The sequence below is a fragment of the Leguminivora glycinivorella genome, chromosome 6 (genome assembly GCF_023078275.1).
Source record: "Leguminivora glycinivorella isolate SPB_JAAS2020 chromosome 6, LegGlyc_1.1, whole genome shotgun sequence".
Lineage (NCBI taxonomy): Eukaryota > Metazoa > Arthropoda > Insecta > Lepidoptera > Tortricidae > Leguminivora > Leguminivora glycinivorella.
The window spans coordinates 5,552,855-5,574,807 of record NC_062976.1 but is presented as its reverse complement, the minus strand read 5'-3'; the positions used below and the strand labels follow the sequence as shown (position 1 = coordinate 5,574,807).

The 21,953-nt window shown below is 37.2% G+C and overlaps 2 long non-coding RNA genes and 1 pseudogene across 4 annotated transcripts; 2 read left to right on the top strand and 1 right to left on the bottom strand.

The window, feature by feature from the left end:
• Positions 1 to 6,925: 6,925 nt before the first annotated feature.
• Positions 6,926 to 9,162, bottom strand: LOC125226960 (annotated as a pseudogene).
• A 5,787-nt stretch (positions 9,163 to 14,949) lies between these two features.
• Positions 14,950 to 17,830, top strand: LOC125227561. 2 transcript variants are annotated; one of them, XR_007177197.1, is made up of 6 exons: positions 14,950 to 15,578; positions 15,656 to 15,739; positions 16,528 to 16,722; positions 16,958 to 17,011; positions 17,347 to 17,415; positions 17,799 to 17,830. It is a non-coding gene; the product is annotated as an uncharacterized LOC125227561 (long non-coding RNA). The 2 variants fall into 2 exon arrangements; XR_007177198.1 differs by having other exon boundaries at positions 15,656 to 15,995; positions 17,799 to 17,825.
• A 2-nt stretch (positions 17,831 to 17,832) lies between these two features.
• LOC125227559 lies at positions 17,833 to 21,643 on the top strand. Of its 2 annotated transcripts, XR_007177195.1 has the most exons (4): positions 17,836 to 17,933; positions 19,854 to 20,043; positions 20,578 to 20,738; positions 21,161 to 21,643. It is a non-coding gene; the product is annotated as an uncharacterized LOC125227559 (long non-coding RNA). The 2 variants fall into 2 exon arrangements; XR_007177196.1 differs by lacking the exon at positions 19,854 to 20,043 and having other exon boundaries at positions 17,833 to 17,933.
• The last annotated feature ends 310 nt before the right edge of the window (positions 21,644 to 21,953 follow it).

Genomic DNA, 21,953 nt, shown 5'->3' with positions numbered 1-21,953 from the left:
ATATCTAATATGTAAAACGCATTTCAGTTTATTTTTTCATCTTGATTTAAATTATGAACCTAAATATTACATTAAACACTCCTACGTCCATCGATAGAACGAAGCTGATGTAGATTATGAGTTTATAAATGATTCACGGCAATCACGGCTAACCGAATGAAATAAGTGAACCTAATTTCATTAGACTTATATTGACCGGGTTATAGATTGTGATTACTGATTACTGCGTCTTCAGTTTCCGTGATTATGAATTCATGATGCATGCGACTGCGTCGAAATATCGGGACCTCAATAAAAATCAAAAAGGTAATCACGGTCTATATCCCGGTCAATATAAATCTGATGCCGATTATTTAAAGCTTTAGAATATTTTAGGTTTGACTTTGTTTCTAAAAAGTTCACGCAAGTTGAAGACGATTCCGAGACTAAGTTTTGCTTTCGTAATGGAATATTGTTTTGGCATCGTTATGTCTATGAAATCATATTTTTGTTCGTCCGTCCTTCGAAGGAAATTCAAAATTTTTGGTTTGAGCTTGGGTTAATTTTGATGTAAGTACATAGTTATTTTATACTTATCCTTAGATCAGCTTTTAAAATAAAGCGGTTGATAAATCATGGTTTGTGGTTCACTTCCTGATTCGAACTTTAACATTAGTCAAATATTAGATCTAGATACGATACGATCAATGAGATTTATCAATGTCTAAAGTGATTTTTGTTTGAAGAAATGTCTAAGTGAAACTTTCTTTATGTACTTAAACTTTGTTATTTTATTGCTACTGTACTATTATATATTCTGTGTTGATCCTGTTCCATACGTCTCATAAGTATTAACATAGTTGCTTTGTGTTGTTCAAACCCCAACAGTCTGACGTCAGCGCGACCTACGTGCTTTAAAGCTGATACAAGTCTTACTAAATAGCAAAATATAATAGAAATACTATGTGTATGAAATTGATATAAATAAAGTTTAAATATTTTGTACGATTCTGTGTAGGTAGTTACTTTCTTTCTGATTTTTTTTTGCTAAGACAAATCATAAGCGATAAAATACGTCAGTCCAAAATGAAGTTTACAATTTTGCAAAAAAAAAACCGTTTCAGAAACTTAATTTTTTTCAACCATACAAAGAACAATACAAACTAAAACAAGGACAAGGGAAGTATCATCTGACTCTTACGCAATTTAACGATAAATTGACTTTATCAAAAATATAATTATCAATTTTAAACCATACTGTATGGAAATAAGATAAAACACATACCTACAGGCAATGTAATGTTATGAAAAACATAACCCATGGTATCAAAACATTTTAATATACTGATGACAATTATCAGGCTATGGGTTCGCTTCGCTAATAAATTTTTACGTAATTTAAGATAATTAATACAAAATAAATGTTTTTTTCTTAGCAGTTACGATTTTTTTTGGATTCTTGTAGATTCATAACTGACTGTTACATCGCACTCCAGGGTTTAGTTTATTACCTACTAACTATTTTTTTTGTAAATCTGTCAAACATGTATTAAATATTAGGTTACTTATAGGTAAAAAAAATATTTATTTTTTCTTGTCGCTTTAAACAATTCAGTTTTTCATTGGAACTATTGGAAGTGACAGTGACGGAACGGAGGACGAAAAATAGATTTATTCCTTCCAAGATTGCAACATTCTCCATGAGTGTTTTAAATAATGAAACATTATGCAATGAGAATCTCACACAACAGGTATTTTTCTCAGTCCTTATAAGGAAAATTTGATAAATTATCCTCAATGTGAGAAAATAACAACCTTATAACGATCAGGATCCAATCCTTTCCTGTTTAATGCTTATTTTCGATTGCAATCTAAAAATAGGTGCTGTAAAATACCCGAAAGCTCTTGAAATTAATCCAGGATTAGCACAAATATTTAATTTTGGACTTAAAGAGCGTTTGATATCTTTTATATTTTTGTACCTTAACTCTTATAATACAGCTAGATAATTTTAAACAAATAATCAGAAAAAATCATAAAATCTTAATAATCCTATACAGGGTGAAATAAAATGAGTTTTTCGGAACTTATGTGCGAAATGTCATATGATATATGCCTAGTCAGCTTTTCGGTTTGACAAAAATTAAGGAAAATGTTAAATTTGTTTTTATTAATTCATCGATTTTGTTGAAATTGAGATTTTATTAAGTTTTATTTCCGGTTCTCTAGTATCTCATCCCAATATCTTAGGTCGACTTATATTACTAAATGTTGGTAACAAAATAGGATCAATTAAAATTTGCTGACGTGGCTATGTACAAAGTTGCCGGGAACTGCTCAGTTACCCTCCGGGTTGGAAGGTCAGATGGCAGTCGCTTTCGTAAAACTAGTACCTACGCCAAATCTTGGGATTAGTTGTCAAAGCGGAACCGGGATAACGCAAGGAGGATGACAGGGTGAAATAAAAAGGACCATTCAAACTTTGCATATTGACTGTTGAGGTCATAATGAACGACTTTTATTATTATGTGACCAATGTTGAAATCGCGAAAAAATATTTGGCTGTTCCATAGAAATGAGATTTTTTTTTTTTTTAGTAAGGATAGGTAGACGTTTGACCACGATCACACCTGATGGTAAGTGATGATGCGGTCTACGGTGGAGCACGCTTACCTATGATCAACATGGATCCTATAATAGTACAAGTCATGCTTAGTTTGGGACTAAGTTGATCTGTGTATTTATTTATTTATTTATTATAATATTTAAAATTGTTCATTATGACCTCAAAAGTCACTATGTAAAGTTTGAACAGTCCTCTTTATTTCACCGTGTAAGGTACAGTCAACCAATTGGAACCCCAGGCCACTCTACAGCCATGTCAAAACGACAAGCAATAAGAGATTTCTTACAATCTGATTTATATATAACGTCACTGTGACATAGTTCTATAGTGGCCTAGGGTTCCAATACCGCTGTATTGGATCCAATACGGGCAAGTCTCAACTGGGGGCAAACGTAACTGGTCCATTTTTTCCACGTTTTACATACATACAATCACGCCTGTTTCCCAGAGGGGTAGGCAGAGATTGCGGATAATTTCTATTTACTACGATCCTGACAAACCACTTTCATGTTTTACAATGTTTTCATTATTAAATAGAGTAGGTATCCACCGGTTGTATATGGTAGGCGTGTTTAGTGGATACATGTAGAACTCATCATTATAATAGTGTAATAATGGAAAAAATGGATTAGTTACAATTGTATCAGCATTACGATACAGCGAGGAAATATCGCCAGTATCCTTGGTACAATGCCTCAAGGGCCTATTTTAGACATTAGCTAGCTTTTAAGTTTAGTCTTAGTTTCTTATATAATAATGTAAATATGTTCATGTAAATAAAGATTTTTCGGAATTAAAAAGACATAAGCCAATTTCCACGTAAGTACAACTTTCCTTTCTAACAGTTTACGTATCCTTATACATCATCAAAGAACGGTCACGTAGGCGGCCAACGAGCCTCCACGTTTCATGCGCGTTTTCCTGGCTCGTCTGCGATCACGATTTTCACGCGTGCTGGCACTGCTCCAATATTATTTTCCTTACTACATATTTTACGTCATTTATAACCTAAACTATATGAATCGTTTACTTTTTGAGCTTATATTTTTAACCCCCGACGCAAAAACGGGTGTTATAAGTTTGACGAGTCTGTCTGTTTGTCTGTCTGCCTGTGTGTGTGTGTCTGTGGCATCGTAGCTCCCGAACGGATGACCCGATTTAGATTTAGTTTCTTTTGTTTGAAAGCTGAGTTAGTCGGGAGTGTTCTTAGCCATGTTTCATGAAAATCGGTCCACTATTGGGTTTTTTCAAAATTTTAATTTTGTGGTTATTATCAAAAATGTTAGATTTTCAATAAAACTTTACGATCAGGCGCTTTTAATAGAGAAATCAATTATCATCAGGATTTCAATACATATCTTCAAAATGTATTTTCTTTTTAAATACCTAAACAAACTAACTACAAACCAAATCAACATCGAAAACATGCAATATGAGGCACGTTTTTTAATCTTTGCAATTTTTAGTATTGTATATTTCATGAGGGTATGGTGATGGCACTGAAGCTTTAGTAATTTCATGTGTTCTGCCTACCCCTTTATGGGATACAGGCGTGATTGTATGTATGTTGTATGTATGTATATTTCATGAGTAAAGTGCGATCGCCCATATTTCAAATGCCAAGACCTTTTTTAACAAGATCCTTATAAAAAATATTTTCCACCGCACATAGATGGCATACTGAGACGATTGTAACGCCGCGTACTCGCGGCAAGCTCGCCGCGATTTCGCTGTTGTTATCTTTACGGGCTTTCATTATTCACAAAATGGACTCTGACGAGGAGATACTTTTAGCTGTGTTGCTCAGAAGGCGATTAAATCGAAAACGAAAATCAAACCGTAAATTTTGGGAGGATCCCGCATGGGACTACAGAAAGTGATCATAATATTTTGTGCTCTTTCGCAAGTGTGTTGAATGTAACCCAAAATAGTACATTTCGTTATAAGTGCGCATTTCTTCTATAAACAATTAATTATCAATTTCTGATGCCATTTTCGCGTAACGGGATGCAAATTTTCTTTGACTTGAATGGTAGCATAAAGTGGGTAGATTAGATTGTCTACCTCATAAACAATCGCGGCGATATCGCAGCTTGCTCGCCGCGTGCTCGCGGCGATATTATGCGATAAAATAATCGCCGCGATGCCGCGGCGACCCGCGGCGAGCTCGCTGCGTGCACGCCGCGATCTCTAGTGTGAACAGGCTCTAAGTGTCACTTTTGACATAGATTTACGGCTAGGAATTGTCACTTAATGACAATCTACAAATAATCGGTGGCAACAAGGCATTTTTCGTGGCGCCATCTATGTGTGGTGGAGTGTAAGCGCGTTCCCCAGGTAGCAAACTGACGTCAGCGACGCACAGGCGACGTCACTTATAGGTCATAATAAGGTCGGTCATTTATTCGTCGAGAGAGGACGTTTTAATGACGTCTATTTGGGGTCAATATCAGGACGTACCTTTTAGTCACAAAATTGACGTTTCAATGACGTCTATTTACGGTCACTATTAGGACGTACCTTTTTGGTCACAAATACGACGTTTTACTGACGTCTGTTTGGGGTCATTATCAGGACGTACCTTTTTGGTCACAAAAACGACGTTCTACTGACGTCTTATTAAGGTCACTATTAGGACGTTCCATTTTAGTCACAAAGTTGACGTTCTACTGACGTCTAATTGGGGTCACTATCAGTACGTACCTTTTTGGTCACAAATACGACGTTTTACTGACGTCTCATTGGGGTCACTATCAGGACGTACCTTTTTGGTCACTAATACGACGTTCTACTGACGTCTAATTGGGGTCACTATCAGGACGTACCTTTTTGGTCACAAATATGACGTTTTACTGACGTCTCTTTGGGGTCACTATCAGGACGTGCCTTTTTGGTCACAAATACGACGTTTTACTGACGTCTCATTGGGGTCACTATCAGGACGTACCTTTTTGGTCACAAATACGACGTTTTACTGACGTCTTATTGGGGTCACTATCAGGACGTACCTTTTTGGTCACAAATACGACGTTCTACTGACGTGTAATTGGGGTCACTATCAGGACGTACCTTTTTGGTCACAAATACAACGTTCTACTGACGTCTAATTGGGGTCACTATCAGGACGTACCTTTTTGGTCACAAATATGACGTTTTACTGACGTCTCATTAGGGTCACTATCAGGACGTACCTTTTTGGTCACTAATACGACGTTCTACTGACGTCTATTTGGGGTAACTATCAGGACGTACCTTTTTGGTCACAAATACGACGTTCTACTGACGTCTAATTGGGGTCACTATCAGGACGTACCTTTTTGGTCACAAATACGCCGTTTTACTGACGTCTCATTGGGGTCACTATCAGGATGTACCTTTTTGGTCACTAATACGACGTTCTACTGACGTCTAATTGGGGTCACTATCAGGACGTACCTTTTTGGTCACAAATATGACGTTTTACTGACGTCTCTTTGGGGTCACTATCAGGACGTGCCTTTTTGGTCACAAATACGACGTTCTACTGACGTGTGATTGGGGTCACTATCAGGACGTACCTTTTTGGTCACAAATACGCCGTTTTACTGACGTCTCATTGGGGTCACTATCAGGATGTACCTTTTTGGTCACTAATACGACGTTCTACTGACGTCTAATTGGGGTCACTATCAGGACGTACCTTTTTGGTCACAAATATGACGTTTTACTGACGTCTCTTTGGGGTCACTATCAGGACGTGACTTTTTGGTCACAAATACGACGTTCTACTGACGTGTAATTGGGGTCACTATCAGGACGTACCTTTTTGGTCACAAATACGACGTTTCACTGACGTATCTTTGGGATCACTCTCAGGACGTACCTTTTTGGTCACAAATACGCCGTTTTACTGACGTCTCTTTGGGTCACTATCAGGACGTACCTTTTTGGTCATAAATACGACGTTTTACTGACGTCTATTTGCGGTCACTATCAGGACGTACCATTTTAGTCACAAAGTTGACGTTTCACTAACGTCTAATTGGGGTCACTATCAGGACGTACCTGTTTGGTTAGAAACATGGCGTTTCGCTAACGTCTATTTTGGGTCACTACCAGGACGTACCTTTTTGGTCACAAATACGACGTTTTACTGTCGTCTTTTTGGGGTCACTATCAGGATGTACCGTTTTAGTCACAGAACCGAGAGAAAAGAGAAGAGAGATTTGGGCGGCGGTTAAAAATGGACGTTTCACTGACGTCTATTTGGGGTTGCAAATCGACACTATTAACGGTTGCAAACCAGCAATTGAGTGGATAGGCATCCTTTATTTTAGGGTGCTAGTACTAGTGGAAGTCAAACATAGTATTATTAGTCCAAGGATATAAAAATTTCATCCCTTAGAAAGCCGAGCGTAGCGAGGTCTGTTACAAAAAACAAAATATTTTTTTTAATTGGATCATCTGATTTTGACAAAAAGTATGTCAGTTGAAAGAGATTTATTGATGTAACGCATCGATCTAAACTACCGGAAGTTTAAATCGATGATGTAACTTAAAAAAAATAGAAGAAAAAATCTCACAAAAAAAAGAAAAAAATTAAAAAATGTATATAAACAAAATAAGCCAAATTTGGCAACTTGTATCTTAAAAACTACTGATCCGATTTCGATTCGGTTTTTAGTTTATAATCATGAATTTATTTATCTTTAATATTAAAAACTTACTTCTCGACATTATTGTACATTATTTCTACCGTTATTTGCAGTTATTCAGTGTGATACGAAAATATAAAATAAAACTATGGAAACGTATTAAATCGCGTATAATGAATTTAGAATACATCCCGACGTTTCGAACTCTTTACAGCGTTCGTGGTCAACGGGTGACTGAAGAAAAATTACAATGTGCAAAAGCTACCCACATACAAGAAATATTAACGAACCATGACCATAAATAATATAGATTTCTAAGGCAGGTTCAAAGACTATTAATAAAGCTAGTTATACAATATTCAGAAAATTACCATTACTATGTTAAAAAATAATTAACCAATTAATCTACACAAAATTGACAAAGAACAAACTGCAAATGTCCAACACCATACAACACAAATGCCTCACAGCCTTCGTCATGCTAGTTCCATTATCAGATGTACTACTGGATCCCAAGCCGGTGGTAAAGTAAAGCCATCTTCTCTATTAAAGTTAGGATATTTCTGGGTATATATCGCTTCTCCTTAGCAAGAACCAGAGGCTTGTCAAACTTTATAGCATGATTGACTTTATCCATGACATGTTCAGAGACTGCAGACCTTTGTCGATGGTGCTTGACATCCGCTATGTATTCCTTCACCCGTGTGGAAATACTTCATTTCGTCTGTCCCACATATGACAGGCCGCACTCACAGTCTAGTCTTTACACTCCCGCATTTTATAGAGGAGTTTGACATTTCACAGGCCTCAGGAATTGGGACATCTTCTTCATAGGCTTGAAATAAGTTTTAATAGAAGCCCGTTTCAAGATGTGGCTGATCCTATCCATGACCCCTCTAACAAAAGGCAGAATAGCAGGCCGGCGCTTGACTGTAGGGATCTTCAAGCGGGCCTTCTGCTTGACACGCGGTATCTTGAGCTCGTTCGCCAACAGCGCCTGCCTGGCATGTCGAAGCTCCGCTGCCAAATGCTGGTCGTCACATATCCTTTGGGCTCTCTGAAACAAAGATTTGCCTACAGTAGCTAGTTGACTGGGATGGTGGTGGGATTTGCCATTTAATTACCTATCAGTATGAGTAGGTTTTCTATACACAGTGCGACCTAAGCTATTATCAGGATTCCTCAAAATGAGAACATCCAAGAAGGGAAGAGAACACTCTTTTTCCAACTCCATAGTAAATTGTATTTTACTATGGATAGAATTTAAATGGTCTAAGAAAGTTGAAACATTACTTTTAGGAAGTATAGTAAAAGTGTCATCTACGTATCTTTTATATATCTTCAGCTGGACGGCAGCCAATGAGAGCGCTCTCTCCTTGAAATCCTCCATGAAGATGTCGGCGACGAGAATTCACCGTTCCATAGCAAGTAGCCCGATGTGAGGCAATGTTCCACCAACTTGGCGTAGTTCTCAGACATGTTCTGCTCTCTCAACCTCTTTTTGACAATTTCAATGCAGTCTTTGTCGTGTCGTGTCGTGGTTTTCAGGATCTTCGTAGTTGGGTCCCTCTTTAGATGTTTGTATGTTGATGTATCCGCCAAAAGATTCCTTATCTTCTCGTTGTAATCTGAAATATTAAGTACAACGGCCGCATTACCCTTGTCAGCTCGAAGAACAGTTATGTCCGGATCCTCATCCAATTTTTTTAAAGCGACAAATTCATCCCTAGGTAAATTTGTTCTTGGGGAATTCGCTCTCCGTAACAAAGACGAGACATCCTGGCGTATAGCCTCTAACTCTTCCTTGCCTACATTGTTCTTCACCAGACAATCTTCCACACTGACGATAATGTCCTCATAAGAGACCTTTTTCCAGAACCGAAAACTCACACGCAGTGAGTTGTTTATCTCACGGAAGTAAGTTTATCTGATAAATTGACAACTGATCGATTTGACACTGACAGCGACATTCCGTTTACGCTCTGAGACAATCCGTCATCGCTGCGTTTCGTTCTCGATTTTAACTTGTCAAACTTGGTAACTTGTCTCTGCTTGCATTGTTCGAATTTGAGATACGTTTTGTCAAAATCGGACGATACAATAAAAAAATATATTTTTTTCATTTTCATAAAACACCTCGCTACGCTCGGCTTCCTAAAGGATGAAATTTCGATATCCTCGGAAAAAATCGTTTACTTTGATGTCTACTACCACCATGCAAAGCGGCTTGCTTCCATTTCAAAGTGCAGCTTTTTTTCATAAATAAATAAATAAATAAATAAATAAATATTATAGGAGATTGTTACACAGATTGACTGAGTCCCACGGTAAGCTCAAGAAAGCTTGTGTTATGGGTACTCAGACAACGATATATATAATAATACAAATACTTAAATACATAGAAAACATCCATGACTCAGGAACAAATATCTGTGCTCATCACACAAATAAATGCCCTTACCGGGATTCGAACCCGGGACCGCGGCGTAGCAGGCAGGGTCACTACCGACTAGGCCAAACCGGTCGTCACTAGCACTAGTATAACTAGTATGACTATATTCTCTCTGTCTAAATTTGAAATGAGACAGACCTTTCACAAAACTATAGTTAGTTATCTTATACTTTTCCTTTACTCAGACTAATTCATATCATAGTGAATAGCGATTGCAAATCCGCTTATATGTTGGGAAATCCGGATTTTCGGATTATTTGTAGGAAAAATCCGGATTCCGGATTAAATCCGGATTTTTAGGGTTTTTTAGTTACCACCGTAAATAAAGCAAAATTCAAGAGTTTAAGAAGTAAACAGTAAATAAAAAATGAAAAAAATGTTTTATTAGGGAACCTACATGTAAAGTGGGGCTGATATTTTTTTTCATTCCAACCCCAACATGTGATATATTGTTGGATAGGTATTTAAAAATGAATAACGGTTTACTTAGATCGTTTTTTGATAATATTAATATTTTCGGAAATAATCGCTCTTAAATGAAAAAAAAAGTGCGTCCCCCCTCTAACTTTTGAACCATATGTTTAAAAAATATGACAAAAATCACAAAAGTAGAACTTTATAAAGACTTTCTAGGAAAATTATTTTGAACTTGATAGGTTCAGTAGTTTTTGAGAAAAATACGGAAAACTACGAAACCCTACACTGAGCGTGGCCCGACACGCTCTTGGCCGGTTTTTACTGATTATATAAGCTACGTACGTGGGCAGTTAATCATTCTATTAACGAGGTAAAGTTTTTTTTTACATTCAGGATTATATACATCCAGTAAACAACGAAATCATAAAAATATTAGCGCGTCAAGTGTAGAGTCAATTCTACGTTCTTAGGCACAGCATTACAACAGAACCAGGAAAATATTGATTTAAGTGGTTAAGAGCGCGGAATTGAATTACGACTTTCACTCAGTTTTAAACTAAATCAGGACTTAAACGAGTAACACTAACACATCGTGTATATTTAGCCTGTCGTTTCCAACGTGAGGAATTGAATTACGACTTTCACTCAGTTTTAAACTAAATCAGGACTTAAACGAGTAACACTAACACATCGTGTATATATTTAGCCTGTCGTTTCCAACGTGACAATTTCTCGTATTTTGCCGTTATTTTACTATTGAGACGTCATTTTTGCACAATCTATCTATATTGCCGTAATTAACAATACGCATTGAATAATCGTACATTGTGTATTAAGATTGAGGGCGGAAAGTGAAGCCTTCAGCCGCCCGTGATATACACAACGTTTTTCATCACACTCGCGAAGTAATAATCAAATTTTAAACTATTGTATTGAAATATCTACGCTGACATTTTGAACATTCGTCCGCCATCTTGTAATTTTTGACAGGTCGTGGAAGGTCCCACCCTGGTATTCACTTTACCGCCCCAGGGCGGTAAAATAGTTCATTAAGTATCATAATGTAATAACACCGTTTTCGAGAGAGTGTGATGAAAAGCATATTATAAAATATGTTTTACGACAGTAATAGTGTTTCCGAATATGAAGGCAGCAAGCCATTTAGTATTATTCATTTATCTTATAAACATGCCAATTTAGTCAAATTTCTACATTAACATTGAACAAGTTTTGTTGAGGTCGCAGTTCAAACTTAGCCTAATCGACTTTGACAGCATAATTATAGTATGTATTGAAGTGCATCAGTTCTAACATATAACCAACTTTGATGACAGTGTTGTTATGTGGTTATGATTGTAATTCTACTTAATATAATTCATTAACAATAGGATGTTTGGTTCGTCTACTAATAATATAAGCATTTATTGCAAACCATGGTATACAAAGTGGTTTACATAAGTATTATAGATACCAGGAATCACATTACACCCTGTATTTATGGACATTTTTCGTATACTATTTAAACTTAAATTTGCCTGCATTCTCAAGACATCTGATGACGTGTAAACGGATGTTTTTTTTTATTTACAGTTGCTTATACATTGGATTCCACGTACATAAACACTTGTCTTAGAATAAATTTAAAAGTGGAAAATGTCTGCCTTGGGTGAGACTTGAACTCACATTTTCCACTTTTAAATTTATTCTAAGCTTAGTGGCATCGATTGCAGACGTTTCTGCTAGTAAACATAACTTGTGTCCTTTATTTCGGTTGAAATTGCGACGTAAAAGTAAAAATTCGAAAATCCGGATTTCGGTTTTAAAATCCGGATTTAGAAACGGATCGCAAAATCAGCGAATTATCCGGATTTTCGGACTCCGGATAAATAGATGGTCAAGCAAATCTTGTCGCGAAGGGATAATTATTATCCCTTTGCGCCTACATTTTTCAATTTTTTTGCCTTTTTCTACTGATGCGACCTTATTCTATCAATGGATGCGACATGATGCGACTTAAAAAAAATAACGCGTTTCGTTTCTTGATATCAATTTGTCAATCATTTGTTGTAAATCATTAATAAAGTAAAAAAAAAATTTTAGTCTTTTTAGGTAACTTTGAAGTAATAAGAGTTTTGAATGATTCACGGTTATTTTCATTAGAGCGTGCGCAGACAGAGAGCGGTCTGCGTTCTGTCAGAGTTCCGCGTTCTGGTGACCGTTGACCGCTCAAGAGCTCCAACGCACACAGTCGGCGTTCAAATTCTCGCGTTCTAGTTTCGTTTGTGTCTTTGTACATGCAACATGTCACTGAAAAGTTCGTTTTCTATGAAGAATTATTGCTCAAAAATTCCACCTATTAAATTCTCCTTTCAGATGAACAGCGATTCGATATTTTTGAATTGTATGAATAGTTTCATTAATTGAGAAAAATAAAGGCTGGCTGTATTTTTAGGACATTGTAATTATTTATTAAGGATATAATCCGTAGATTCGACCTCAGAAATTCTTCTTTTTCCTAACCAATTCATTATTTTTTCCGTGTTTGCAACCTCGGACATCCCGCGTTCCGGCGTTCTCTGTCTCGGCGGGAAAAGAACGCTAGAACGCGGCGTTCCGCTTCGACCGCCGCGGGCAGTCTGCCCGCTGTGTGCGTTGCTGCTACTGACTCGGTACATTCTAAAGAACGCAGAACTCTGAACGCGGAACGCAGAACTCCAGACCGCTCTCTGTCTGCGCACGCTCTTAGACTTATATTGACCGGGATATAGACCGTGATTACCTTTTTGATTTTTGTCGAGCTCCCGATATTTCGACGCAGTTGCATGCATCATGATCACGGAAAACCCCCGATCATGATGCATGCAATGTTTGGAGTCCCGGTCTTTGAAGTAATATCTATAAGGTAAATTATTAAAGGTTTTTTAATCAATAACATCAAAATAAACTTAAAAACGCCATTTTTTAAAAAGAAGCTTAGAAAATATATTGGAACGAAACGCATTTTGTCAGTTTGATTTGATTGAAGTAACTATGGAGATTAGAAATATAAGGAGCGAAAGCTTTAGGCTGGGCGCACACGGAGGCGACAGTTGCACGGCGACATTTTTTGTCTCTGTCTTGGACGCAAGTAGTAACGACAGAGACAAAAAATGTCGCCGTGCAACTGTCGCCTCCGTGTGCGCCCAGCCTTAAGTATCAGAAGTGCACATATAAAAGAAAAGATAGTTTGACAATCTCTTTGCCTTCTCGGTAGTGACCCCGCCTACAGAACAAGAGGTCCCGGGTTCAAATCCTGATGAGACCTTTTTAGGGTTCCGTAGTCAACTAGGAACCCTTATAGTTTCGCCATGTCTGTCTGTCTGTCCGTCCGTCCGTCCGTCCGTCCGCGGATAATCTCAGTAACCGTTAGTACTAGAAATCTGAAATTTGGTACCAATATGTATATCAATCACGCCAACAAAATGCAAAAATAAAAAATGGAAAAAAATGTTTTCTTAGGGTACCCCCCCCCCCCCCCCTACATGTAAAGTGGGGGCTGATATTTTTTCATGCCAACCCCAACGTGTGATATATTGTTGGATAGGTATTTAAAAATGAATAAGGGTTTACTACGATCGTTTTTTGATAATATTAATATTTTCGGAAATAATCGCTCTTAAAGGAAAAAAAGTGCGTCCCCCCCCCTCTAACTTTTGAACCATATGTTTAAAAAATATGAAAAAAATCACAAAAGTAGAACTTTATAAAGACTTTCTAGGAAAAAGGTTTTGCACTTGATCGGTTTAGTAGTTTTTGAGAAAAATACGGAAAACTACGGAACCCTACACTGAGCGTGGCCCGACACGCTCTTGGCCGGTTTTTTATTTTTTTCTACTATTTTTTTTCTTGAATTATTTTATTTTTTTAATGTCCAAAAATATTTTGTTTTGTTATAACTTTTCGAAATTTCATTCGCAAGGCTTACAACATTACCGAAGAATCTTAAAGGAAGCTCTTTAAGATTCTTCTTGTTTTATTCATAGAAATGTTAACTTAAGCAAGTTAACATTTCTATGAATAAAACAATAAATAAACACAAATAAAATACAAAAAAGAAAATTAATGCATAAAAAAAAACAAAAAGTAAAAACCGGCCGAGGCCGTGTCGGGCCACGCTCAGTGTAGGGTTCCGTAGTTTTCCGTATTTTTCTCAAAAACTACTGAACCTATCAAGTTCAAAACAATTTTCCTAGAAAGTCTTTATAAAGTTCTATTTTTGTGATTTTTTTCATATTTTTTAAACATATGGTTCAAAAGTTAGAGGGGGGGGGACGCACTTTTTTTTCCTTTAAGAGCGATTATTTCCGAAAATATTAATATTATTTAAAAACGATCGTAGTAAACCCTTATTCATTTTTAAATACCTATCCAACAATATATCACACGTTGGGGTTGGAATGAAAAAAATATCAGCCCCCTCTTTACATGTAGGGGGGTTACCCTAATAAAACATTTTTTTTTCCATTTTTTTATTTTTGCACTTTGTTGGCGTGATTGATATACATATTGGTACCAAATTTCAGCTTTCTAGTGCTAACGGTTACTGAGATTATACGCGGACGGACGGACGGACGGACGGACGGACGGACGGACGGACGGACGGACGGACGGACGGACGGACGGACGGACGGACGGACGGACGACAGACAGACACACATGGCGAAACTATAAGGGTTCCTAGTTGACTACGGAACCCTAAAAAGATCGCTGTCAGAATCGAACCCGAGAACATCTGCGTACGAAGCCAGCGCACTATTACCTTGACTTGCTCAGTCTGACGAAATCAGCCTATAGAAAAGAACGTCTAATGTCATCTCACATCGCTGATCATTGAGCGAGACATGCGCTCCAAGCGGAGAGATTTATAACTGCAATTACAATGCCTCAGCCGGTCATTTTTGCGACTGTTCTACTTCGACAGACTTTCCTCCTTATCTCTACTCTCCCTGGAAGTAACGAAATGTCACTTCAAGTGACACTGTTTTTCCCTCCTTTTTCGTTTGGCGCCTGTTGTGTCGTACGCGTCCTCCGTGATTGTGCTCTATGTGATTAATAATAACACCTATTCGTTTCATGGAAAAGCGAAAACATGTACTCGGTGATAAAATTTACTGAAAAAGACGGCGGAACCGTATCATTAGTGAACAACCAGTGGTTTACGCCAAGGAGATGCGAATATCAAATTCTACGGACATCACTCGGCAGTTCGTGGTCCCGGCCGCCATCATGCTTTGTACTGCTGCTCCAGCTATCCTCCAGTGCAACTTGAAGGCCTAATCCATGCACACATCGGTGTTTTTTTATATCTATGTAATACACTTGTCATTGGCGAAGGTCCACGAGGCTGCCATATTGAATAGAGAGAAATTCTTTAAGGGCCAGTGATCGAGCCATGCTAATTTGAAATCGCGAGTACCTATTTCGTATAATCGTAAGTATTTTCTCCCATCTTCGAATAAAATTTGTTGTAATACGTTCAGTGCTAATTCTTGTGTCCATTATTTTCAGACATTATTTTCATAAAATGACTTGAGGACCCCTTCCATTGACATGAATGCACGGAACTACAAGCCGGCTTCTTTTCTGCGTTGGGTATGTTTCACATTTGTACGCCCATGATTTTAACCCTCGCCAAGGGTTGGTAAAAGCCTCAGGGTCATTGTTTCTTTTAAAACCTATTTCAGGGTTCTTCGATTTGGAGGTTACGTTCAAAGGTAGCGCGGAGCTGATGCTTCCCGAGCCTGAACCGGTGGACAGGAGGCTGTGGCGACTGGGATGGAAGAGCTTCCATTCCTGTAGCTGCAGCTTCCACCTCCCCTAAATTCTGTTACATGTCACCAAGGTCAAGGTCTGCCTCGGCCAAGGCGTGCCTCGTTTTAGTATTTTTAAAAGGAGCCCAACATAAATTATCATTTTTTAATTAATAAATTTACCCTTTACCCGGTCTTCTAGTACCAGAATCACTGACTCACCCATATGCTCTAAAATTAGGTATTTGTGTTTGTTTTTAGTAATAGACTGAGCTAGCTATTCTAACGTATAATATTTATTTATTTAAGTTTTATTATTCTACATAAAAGATTTTCCTTTTCGATTATTTGTTTTTTAATCATTATTGATTTTCTTCTGTAGACCCCTTCTGTGTAAAAGCTTCTTCCATAAAAGTTGTAAAAGCTGTTTCCATTTTAAAGAATCCTGCAAAGATTCAAAGTGACCTACTAATTAAATTGGTTGACCGTACAATTTCAGATTATTCCTACTAATGCAAGTCCATCCTATATGTTTACTTAATAACCTTGTTTACTAGGGGATGCATTATTTTGTGTTAATTTATTATTTTTGCATATTGTGTGTATTTTTTTATTTGCATGTACCTAAAGATGACCTAGAGAAAGCAAAAAAAATACTGAAACTGGTTGAGGATACATCAGACTTACAGACTGAAGCCGAAACAGAACCAAGTCTTAAACGTAAAATGCAAAAAAGATATGTTTCTAGCAGCAGTGACGAAGATGAACAGTGAAAAAGAAATAAACAACCACTTCAAGCTGCTGACAATGAAGGAGATTATGGAGGTGGGTTTTATATTCAAAACACCTGCACGGGAAGCATGGTCGCGCGATAGACGATAAAATATCAGGCCGTCCCTATCGCACTTACAAATAGTGTGATAGGGACGGCCTGCTATTTTATCGTCTATCGCGCGACCATGCTTCCCGTGCTGTTATGAATATGTAGTAATTTAGTTGATATTAATGATGTAATTCCGAAGTACCTAATTTCAAAAATTATATGTTATGTTTTGTGCAGATAGTCGTCAAGCTCAGCCAAACATTGCCCAAGAAACCGCTTCAATAGCAGAAAGTAAGTAAATTATAATTAATAAATAATAGATAAACACATATTATACTCTTACCTGGTAAAGTTTAGATTTGGGTAGGGCTTCATAAAAATGCATAACATTTAAAAAGGTAATTGGGCAAGGTAACCTTTGACCTATAATAAAATAGATTCTTCAGGCACGCAAAATACCTGATTAACGGCTTACAAGTGAATAGTCATTTTTGTCAAACCCTGTAATTATACTAATTATAAATTATAATGTATTACATACTAAGGCCAACTTTAGAGTTTAAATAAATTGCTAACCTGGGGGTGTAAATATAATTCATATTAAATTAAATGTTTTTTGCCAACAGGAACCCTCTCATTACTGACTGTAGCAGATGAGCTTCCCATCTTGACAAACAGTGACAACAGACTGCAAGGTAAGATATCCATGTTTATATATTTTAACCCATGCGGCGCTTTAACTTTCATCATCATGTATGTGTGTGTGTGGTGTTCATTACTGTGTTCCCTGCTAGGCTGCTGTAAACAGCAAGGATGACTTTTTGTTGGATTCATCTTTATTTATTAATAGGTAGGTACTAAAAAATTTCCGCTTTTATTTTTATAGTAACAAGCTTTTATATTAGGTCGACCTGTATGTAAATTCCAAGGATCATAGCGTCATAAAATGGTTTTTCTTAGAATTGTCTCGATGAGTATTAGTTGTCTGTCGTAAGAAAAGTGCAGTCATGCAGCGATAAGAGCTTGTACCAAAAATATATTTTTTTGCCAAAAACTTATTATATTTGTATGTTGTCAGATTTGGCAGAAGACGGCGACGGACGGTTAACTTCCTTTGCACGCCAAGTTAGTCCCCGGTGCCGATATGAACAACCGTCGAATATCGGCAGCGACGAGCCAGCAGCAACGCCATCGAGAGTTCAGGGATTAACAGGTAGGTAATATACTATATATGACTATGATACATACATACATACATACATACAATCACGCCTGTATCCCATAAAGGGGTAGGCAGAACACATGAAACTACTAAAGCTGCAGTGCCACTCTTGGCAAATAAGGGGTTGAAAGAAAACGAAACTGTGACATTGCAGTGACAGGATGACTATGATGTAGTACTTTTTAGGGTTCCGTAGTCAACTAGGAACCTTTATAGGTTGACTCGTGTTTTAAAAAACTCGCAAGTTCAATTCTCGAACCACTCGCTTCGCTCGTGGTTCAACTATAGAATCCTTTCACTTGCTCGTTTTCCAATTCCACACTCGGCATTAAAATACAACTTTGCCCCCTTGTATAACAAATAACTACTAATACAGTATGATTATTGTTGTTGTGTCAGTTATTGGAAAAATCTTTTTATGAATTAAAAAATAATGGCGTTAGAGCACTTCTGAGAAATAACCCTATGTGGATTTAAGGCTTTGTCCAATGGTATACTGTATACATAGAAACATCTATTACTCAAGAACAAATATCTGTGATAAACGCACAAATATATGCCCTTACCGGGGTTCGACCCCAGAATCTCCTGCTATGTAAGCAGTTGCACTACCAACTAGGCGTAGGCTAGGAGGCCGTCAAATGCTAACAGATAGACTGAGTTCCTTTCGCATTTATAATATTAGAATTGATGACTGAAATGGCGTGCCCATCTCGCGTTGTAGTCCGTTGCTTCTGGAAAGTTATGTATGAAAATGTTGGCATAATTAATGGAAGATTTTTTTTTGATTGGGATATGTACATTACAGGCCGAAGTTATTTTTCATCAACCCTCCCCATCCGCGTCACCCCTCTTCACCCCCTTAAATAGCCGAAAATGCGGTTTTTCACGATTTCTGACAAAACCGTTGTAGATACAGAAAAAGCGTGTAGGAAGAAAGTAATCCTTGATAAATTTACTACAAATCGTTTATTGACACTTTGGTTCTAGCACTTATAGGTTTCGCGTGATCCATCACGAAAGTTGGTCCTTTGCTGCAATTTTCTTCAGTGAATGTTAAGTTTTCTTCCAAATTGCTTACGAAATCTGTTTAATATTACTAAAATATTATAAACTGAAAATGAATTTCAGGGGGAAAAATCACTACCATGGGTGGGACTTGAACTCACGGCTACTGGATTGATACTCCAGGGCTCTACCAACAGCTACCAAAAGCTCATCCCCAGTCATAGATATACTATATAGATCAATGGTACTCCTAGCGACTACTACCGTGAAAATATTACGTCTTAAATAGTTACTGGAATTCCAAGAAATATTGGAAATTCCACCCATGGTAGTGATTTTTTCCCCTTAATTTTATTTTAGTCATGAGTTACAATATTTTAGTTATATCAAACAAATTTCGACGATTTCGTATGCATTTTGGGCGAAAACTTAACATTTACTAAAGAAAATTGCAGCAAAGGACCAACTTTCGTGACGGATCACGCGTAAACTATAAATGCTAGAACCAAAGTGTTAATGAATGATTTGTAGTAAATTTATTAAGGATTACTTCGTTCCTACGCGCTTTTTCTGTATCTTCAACAGTTTTGTCAGAAATCGAGAAAAACCGCATTTTCGGCACTTTAAGGAAGGGTAGAGGGGTGACGCAGAGGAGGGAGGAGTGGGGAGGGTTGATGAAAAATAATTTCGGTCTATAACGTACATATTTCAATTAAAAAAAAACCTTCCATTAATTATGCCGTAATTTTAGCTAATTTCCCCTACTATTGTCTCGGCGAGTGTGTACAGTCGGCATAACATGTATCTATATCGCAGCGGCCAATGTACACGCTCTCAAGTCTTGTTCCGATATATTTGACCACTTTGCACTTACACTGTTTTTATTTTATATTTATTTTTTAGGATACCAAACAAAAGTGCTGTAATGTTGACATGTATCAAAACTCAAAATGATCAAATAATAAGTCTGTTAAAACATGCAGGCACATCGAAAGGTAGCCTAAAACCGGAATTCAAATTCCCAATTCAAAATGCCGATGAATTAACTACAACTGAATTATTAATAGAGAAAAAAGAAAATTATGACAATTTGGTAAGTTACAATACCTACAATAACTCTTTATTGAACACCATATAATAAGATTTACAGAAAAAAGATAAATGGAGAATATTTGCACCAATAGGCGGCCTTGTAGCTTCAAAGCTATCTCATTCAGACAGCTTATTACATTCATAGGAAGAAGGAAGGAACATCTTGAAAAAGAGGGTGCAATTTATTTATTTATTTAGTAGTAATACAACATTTGTAAAGCTGAGTTTAGACCAGCAAGTTATTGCTGCAAGTTTTGAGATGCAACTATAGGTAAGAGTGGGTGGCAAAACTGGCAAATATCTGCATCTCTTATAACTTGCACGTCTAAACTCGGCTAAAAAATGTATTTCACATATTGCTATAATCTTCACTCAATTAGTGGTTTGTCAGGATCGTAGTAAATGGAAATCCGTGATATCTGCCTACCCCTCTGGGAAACAGGCGTGATTATATGTATGTATGTACTAAATTAGTCTGACCAACAATAATTTTTATTTGCTATTTTTCAATTATACATTATTTTGTTTGTTACAGGATTCATACATGAGAACTATTGGAGGCAGGGATATTGCGAGCAGTGTCTCGGCTAATGAAATTTTGTTTCACTGACCAGCTGGCTCAACAGTACAACTTTTATGGAAAGAGATCGAACAAAAAGCCTTTCTGCCAACTGCGCCTGCGAGATTGTATCGTGGGTAAGTTGGCTGTTTCATAACTTGTGGTAAATTTTTTTTGGATTTTGGGGTTGGTCCACGTCCCATAGAAAAAGTTGTTCAATATGACCTACCTAATTACCTCGTACAATATGGTTAGTTGTAAAAAAAGCAATCTGTATGCTGGAGAATCTGGAGATGAAGTAAAAACTTATTAGTTTGCATAAATAGTTATATTTTTTTTTATTGCGAGCCTATAGTGTCCCACTGCTGGGCAAAGGACCCGTCCCACTTTTTCCATTGTTCCCTATCTTGAGCAGTCTCTGGCCGTACTTTTAGAAAGGAGTCAAACTCGCCTCGCCACTGTCGGCGGGGTCTGCCGGATCCTTGATTTGAATTATTAGGTTGCCATTCAGTAGTAATGTTATAACATTAACAAATGTATTATATCTTTATCTTTATAGAAGGAGTTGTCACCACTACATCTGGGTCTACAGCTAAAGACGTAGAAGATTCCATTAAAATTTGGCTAAAACATGCCCCCGAAAGATTGAAGAAGATTAATAAACAACAATAAACATGGCAGAGAAAATAAAATATTCGAGAAAAGCCATAGTTGGCCAACGTCAATTATTGAGAAGAGCCAAAGAAGCACAGTTAAATGTAATTTCAAATTTAAAAAAGAGTACTACAACTGTAAGTGCATCCTCTTCCTTAGTTAATTTGCCATGTACTTCATATAATAATTCTCAATCTGAAATTGTATTCCAAGGTTCTTAGTCCGAGTTCTTAACGGCTAATAAGTATGAGAGTACAGTCCCTGCTGGCAGAAAGCATGAAACTTGGCATGTATATAGCTTATAGGTTTATAAGAAAATATGGAAGTAGAAACACGCCGAGGTGTCAATGTTTCCCCTCTTTCCCCCAACTTTTGTATCCCTGATTTCAGTTTTTTAATATTTCCATGAAAACCGTGAAAGCTATCATCACGATGTCTAGGAGAAGTATATTCTTCATAAAATTCTCCACAATATTGTCTTTGGAAGTATAAAGCTAGAACTTATAATTTTCAAACTATGCTCATTTTCCCCTAACGATATTTCTCTTTGGTGCCCTGAACGATAAGCAAGACTAGCGACTTTGCTCTTTTACCTGTGGCGATGTTGCTTCACAAAATTGTTCCTTGGGTCAAACTGATCCGATTTTGCTCAATAGTCATGAAATCGCACGTCACTACCCCCCACAAAGACAGGGGAA